The sequence below is a fragment of the Coenobita brevimanus genome, chromosome 32, assembly GCF_032717465.1.
Source record: "Coenobita brevimanus isolate Jiangsu-jjx chromosome 32, ASM3271746v2, whole genome shotgun sequence".
NCBI lineage: Eukaryota > Metazoa > Arthropoda > Malacostraca > Decapoda > Coenobitidae > Coenobita > Coenobita brevimanus.
Genome location: NC_136985.1, coordinates 40,001 through 46,622, shown reverse-complemented (window position 1 = coordinate 46,622; position 6,622 = coordinate 40,001).

The following is a 6,622-nucleotide window of genomic DNA, read 5'->3' as shown; positions in this document are numbered from 1 at the left end:
ATGGGTAGACAGATAGATACAGAGATAGACAGATGGATGTGATATTAGATGTACTACGTCAGAATAGAAAGATGGATAGATAGATAGATAGACAGATAGACAGATGGATGAATATATGGATGGATGGATAGGTGTGTAGGTAGGAGGGAAGGATGGTAGGTAGGTGAAGACTGGATGGATGGGTGAATAGATAAATAGGTAGGTAAGTATGCTGATGGATGGATGGAAGGATAGATAGACAGATAGATAGATAGATAGATGGATGGATGGATGGATGGAAGGATAAATAGATACATAGATAGACAGATGGATGGATGGATGGATGGATGGATGGATGGATGGATGGATGGACGGATAGATAGATAGACAGATAGATAGATGGGCAGTACCAAACAGTAAACAAACAGGGGATGGCCCTAGAAATAGATAGATACAAACAGATAGATAGATATAAAATGACATAGACTGAAGGATGTATGGAATAATTATATGTACTGCGCTCTCTCTCTCTCTCTCTCTCTCTCTCTCTCTCTCTCTCTCTCTCTCTCTCTCTCTCTCTCAACAACACCCCTCAAGCAATCACTACCTTATCAATCTAATCTATGACCTTGGTTCTTATCTCCACTACTTCTAAGATCAAATTTTGAAGCTCAAGGTAAACAAGCCCTAACACCTTTTCCTAAGCGATTTATCCTCCATACACATTGATTTTAGAGATATATATACCATGCATAAATATAACTCTGTGTGTGTGTGTGTGTGTGTGTGTGTGTGAATTGGAGTGGTATGGACTGGTTTGTGTGTGTGTGTGTGTGTGTGTGTGTGTGTGTGTGTGTGTGTGTGTGTGTGTGTGTGAATTGGAGAGGTATGGACTGGTTTGTTTGTGTGTGTGTGTGTGTGAACTGGAGTGGTATGGACTGGTTTGTGTGTGTGTGTGTGTGTGTGTGTGTGTGTGTGTGTGTGTGTGTGTGTGTGTGTGTGTGTGTGTGTAAGCATGCGTACGTGAGTATAAGACGAGGAACCCTGTGTATACAACTCTAACCCTTACAGGAACTCATTATAAAGTCGATTATCCCAAATTTTTCACTGCCTCTTTGAGACACACAGCATTCATCTTACTTCTTCATTTAATAAACAACTATTCACGGCTCTGCATCCTTTATCAGTAATCATTTTTTATCAACATCATTTTTATCAATTATCAACCAGGCCTAATCCATAAGCAATTAAATGGGTGTTTAAAATGCGCGCCTTTTTTTTTGTAAACACTGCCACGTGGTTTCATCAGCTGGCGCAATGTAAACAAACTCAGCTCTTTCGGCGGCCATATTGATTCGGTTTTTCTCCTCAGCTAAGCACACAGTTAGCTTTCTCTTAGCTGTGGATAGATTGGGTAGGAGACTAGGATAGATAGATAGGCTAGATGGTGTTTAGATAGTAGTAGGGATGGATGTGGGATAGTTAGGGTGGTTGAGCCGAAATGGTGTGGGGTGCGAAGTGGTTGTTTGAGGAGAGAGAGAGAGAGAGAGAGAGAGAGAGAGAGAGAGAGAGAGAGAGAGAGAGAGAGAGAGAGAGAGAGAGAGAATTTTTATATAGGTTTAAGTTAGTTCTTTTATATCCACTTTTAGAACCATCCACTCACCCGATATAGCACTCTATCCCCTAACAACCATCCCTATCCTCCCTACAATGATCGATTCGTGGGGTAAACTCCCGGATGGTCTACTTTTAAACGCAGGACCCTCATGCTACTTTTTTATAACCATCCACTCACCCGATGTAGCGCTCTATCCCCTAACAACCATCAATATCCTCCTTACAACGATAGATACATGGGAGAAGCTGATAGATAGACAGTCCTACTAATATTATGCATTCTCTCCAACTTCCTAACCATCCACTCACCCGATGTAGCGCTCTATCCCCTAACAACCATCCCTATCCTCCCTACAGTGATCGATTCGTGGGGTAAACTCCCGGATGGTCTACTTTTAAACGCAGGACCTCATGCTACTTATAACCATCCACTCACCCGATGTAGTGCTCTATCCCCTAACAACCATCCCTATCCTCCCTACAGTGATCGACTCGTGAGGTAAACTCCCGGATGGTCTACTTTTAAACGCAGGACCCTCATGCTACATTTTTATAACTATCCACTCACCCGATGTAGCGCTCTATCCCCTAATAACCATTCCTATCCTCCTTACAGTGATCGACTCGTGGGGTAAACTCCCGGATGGTCTACTCTTCGGCAATCTACGAGCTACCGGCATGTATGAGGAGTGTTTAGCTATAGAAGGACATACGAACGTTACGAAGCAGAACATGACTACGAGCTATACGGGGCGATACTGCACTGTCTATTACACGTAAGTGAGAGATAGATAGATAGATGGATAGATAGACAGATAGACAGACAGATGGATAGATAACAGATAGATAGATAGCAATTATACCGGGGCGATACTGCACTGTCTATTATACGTAAGTGATAGATAGATAGATAGATAGATAGATAGATAGATGGATGGATGGATAGATAGATAGACAGAGATGGAGATATATAAAAGATAGATAGATAGCAATTATACCGGGGCGATACTGCACTGTCTATTATACGTAAGTGATAGATAGATAGATAGATAGATAGATGGATGGATGGATAGATAGACAGAGATGGAGATAGATAAAAGATAGATAGATAGCAATTATACCGGGGCGATACTGCACTGTCTATTATACGTAAGTGATAGATAGATAGATAGATGGATGGACTGAGATTGATAGATAGACATATAACAATGAATTTACGTAAGTGATAGATAGATAGATAGATGGGTAGATAGATGGATGGTTGGATAGATGAACTGATAGATAGATAGATGGATAGATAAGTAGATGTTTGGTTGGATGGATAGATAGATGGACTGAGACTGATAGATAATGATGAACGGGACGCTACCGCACTGTCTATTATACGTGATAGATAGATAGATAGATAGATGGATAGGTAGATGGATGGTTAGATAGACAGATAGATAGATGGACTGAGATTGATAGATAGATATATAACAATGAATTATACGTAAGTGACAGATAGATTAGATAGATAGATAGATAGGATATATGAATAGATAGATAGATAGATAGACTGAGATAGATAGATATACATAACACGGTATTATACTTCACTAATATACATGTGATAGATAGATAGATAGATAGATAGATGAATAGATAGATAGATAGATGGATGGATAGATAAAAAGATAGATAGATATGGCATAATGGACGCTACTGCACTATCTACTATACGCAAGTGATAGATAGATAGATAGATAGACAGATAGATGGACAGATAGATAGATAGATAGATGGATGGATAATAAACAAAAAGACAGATAGATAAATAGACAGACTGATTCAGATATAGATAGATAGATAGATAGATAGACAGATAGATAGATACATACATGTAGATAGATGGAATTATAGATTACAATGAATTATGCATTAGTGATAGATAGATGGATAAATAGATAGATGGATAGATAGATAGATAGATGGATAGATAGAAATACATACATAGATAGATAGACTGACTGATAGATAGATGGATAGATGGACAGATAGATAGATAGATACAGATAGATAATCACAGGTGAATGAGAGAGAGAGAGAGAGAGAGAGAGAGAGACAGACAGACAGACAGACAGACAGAGACAGAATATAAGCACCACACTAACACCTAAAATAGATAGACAGACAGATAGATAGATAGATAGACAGATAGACAGACAGACAGACGGATACATAGACAGATAGACAGACAGATAGATAGACAGACAGATAGATAGATGGATAGATAGATAGACAGATAGATAATTAGATAGATAAACACCTATATTACTGTCACCCTAATCACTTCCGGTACAGGTGTGGCTCCTAATTAACCTGTGTGAAGGTACGGAAGTAATTAAGGTGTTAATGTGTATGTAATGAGATAAATCAATTAAGGGACGGTGTTAGGGGACGGGTTATATATTATTATTATTCTCTCTCTCTCTCACTCTCTCTTTCTCTCTTCCTTCCTTCATTCTGTGTGTGTGTGTGTGTGTGTGTGTGTGTGTGTGTGTGTGTGTGTGTGTGTGTGTGTGTGTGTGTGTCTCTCTCTCTCTCTCTCTCTCACTCAGGATAATAATAATAATAATAATAATAATAATAATAATGCTACTACTACTACTACTTCTACCACTACTACCACCACAACCACAACCACCACAATCACCATTATTATTATTACTATTATTATTATTACTACTACTACTACCACTACTACCACACAGGCGCAGCTACAACCACACAGATGATGGTAGGCAAGATAGGAGTACCATCGCCTTCGCTACCATCGCCAACCCTCTACCATTCTCGTATGGTACCTGCATACCTTCTACCTGTACCGGCGAGGACCTGAAGGTGAGTGGTAGATAGATCAATCAATCAATCAATCATTTCCTGTGGCACCCTCGGGGATGCATAGGGCCTCGATGAACTCACACCACCACATCCTATCTTGTGCTAACTCCTCAAGATCTCCCCAACACTCATCTCCAGCTTCCCGTCTCATTGTCCTCACCCACGTCTCTTTTGGCCTTCCTCTACCTCTCCTACCAAGTGCCACCCACCCTGGTGTACCTCGTACTATTCCCTGTCTCCTATACACATGTCCTAGCCACTTCCATCGTGAGAATCTAACATATTCATCGATCGGCTGCACTCCCGTTATTTCTCTAATTCTACTATTTGGTATCCTTTCCCACCACTTAACTCCTAATATTCTTCTAAGTGCCTTATTTTCAAACACCAAGAATTTATTTTCCATAGTCACTGTGCTGTACCAAGACTCGTGTCCATAAATTAAGATACTCCTAACCATTACCTTATAAAGTTTGATTTTTGTATGCACAGAGAAATTGTTATTATTCCAAATATTTTTAAGCATTCCCATTGCCTGATTAGCCTTCTTTAACCTTTCCTCGAATTCAAAGTTCAAAGAACCATCCTTGGCTAAATAAGTACCTAAATATTTAAACCTATCAACTTGCTTTACAACCGTACCTCCAATTACACATTCCTGCGCATTTTCCATATTCATATTGATTATTTCAGTTTTTCCACAATTAATAACCAAACCCACCTTGCGACCTTCACTCACCAAACAGTCCAACACTCTCTGCATCTCTTCTGGGCCATCACAAATCAAAACTATATCATCTGCATAATCTAAATCCAAAAGTTTCCTGTTCTCTCCCCAAAGTATACCTGCACCGGTTTCTGTTCCAACGCGTTTCATAATGTAATCAATGACCAATATAAATAGTAAAGGCGATAGAACACCACCTTGAATTACTCCGGACTTGACTTCAAACGAATCACTCAGACAACCATCAACCATCACTTTACAAAATGTGTCCTCATGCATGTTCATAATGACCCTCACAAACTCCTCTGGTATTCCATAATGTCTCATGATCTTCCCCATAGTCTCTCTCGAAACACTATCAAAAGCCTTTTCAAAATCAACAAAACAAAGACTTAACGGTACTCTCATTTCATTAACTTGCTGCATCAAATGCCTAACTATAAAGATCTGATCATTGCAACCACGTCCCTTTCTAAAACCAGCCTGTTCATCCCTCAGAATACCCTCAACCACCGGCTCCAACCTATTTAACAACACTCTACTGAAAACTTCCAAAGCTATCGGTGACAAAGAGATTCCCCTCCAATTACCACATTCACTCAGGTCTCCCTTCTTCGGAACTTTAACAATTACACCATTCTTCCAAACTGATGGTAGTAACCCCGTCACCCATATCTTATTGAATAGCTTGGTCAAGATCATTATTAATCTATCCCCCTCCACTTTAAACATTTCCGGAAATAAACCATCCTCCCCTGGTGCCTTATTATTCTTTAACTGTTTTACTGCTTTCTCCACTTCTGCAAGCCTCAACTCTCCTGTTTCTATATTTAAATCTTCCTGAGCAGACGGTATATCCTCTTCTGGTGGTATTGGTCTATTAAGAACTGTCTCAAAATGCTCTTTCCATCTATTTTTAATATCTCCATCTTTGGTCAATAAATTTCCTTCCCTGTCTCTAACTGGTATTTCCTTGCGTTTACCTGCATTACCACTCAGTTCTCTAATCGATTCATATGCTATTCTTTGACTCTGTCCATCATTTTTGTTTATTAAGATTTCAGTCTCTGCAACCTTTTCATCCACACATCTTCTTTTATCTCTCCTAGCTAACCTTCTTACTTCTGAATTCAAACTCCAGTACGCAGCTCTTGCTAATTCAATCTCTCGTTCATCAACGCATTGCATCTCACTCCTCAATTTAGCCTCACCTCTCTTTTTTATCATATCCCACGTTTCCTCCGATATCCATTTCTTTCTCCTGAATCTATGTCTCCTTCCAATCGTACATTCAGCAGTCTCATGCAAAACTTTGTTCACATCCTCCCACATCTCATCTACACTTCTCTCCCCCTCTTCCAACGTTTCCAACACCAAAAACCTATTTCTGCATTCTAATCTGAATTCCTCCTTTTC